The sequence below is a fragment of the Pundamilia nyererei genome, unplaced genomic scaffold (genome assembly GCF_000239375.1).
Source record: "Pundamilia nyererei isolate P.nyererei 1_Seehausen unplaced genomic scaffold, PunNye1.0 scaffold00065, whole genome shotgun sequence".
In the NCBI taxonomy this organism is placed as follows: domain Eukaryota; kingdom Metazoa; phylum Chordata; class Actinopteri; order Cichliformes; family Cichlidae; genus Pundamilia; species Pundamilia nyererei.
Genome location: NW_005187466.1, coordinates 1,428,401 through 1,428,723, shown reverse-complemented (window position 1 = coordinate 1,428,723; position 323 = coordinate 1,428,401).

Here is a 323-nt window from a genome sequence, read left to right as displayed (position 1 = left end):
GTGTGTGTGTGTGTGTGTGTGTGTGTGTGTGTGTGTGTGTGTGTGTACTTCAGAGCATCTCTGCACCCCAGCAGACAGCAGCAGAACACAGGTCATCAATGGAACTGTCAGATGATCCAAGGTCAAGGGAGCAAGATGAGGCTCCCCCAACACCTCTGCCCTATGTGTCCCAACTGAAAACCAGCAGTTACAGTGCAATCCAGCAGCATGGCTACTCTGCATCCATCTACCTGCGAAACAGAGAAAAGCTGGAAAGGGTAAGCAACTTCCTTACAAACATCAGTTACTTTTTTAAAAGTGGAGAGGTAAAGTTAAACCTTGAT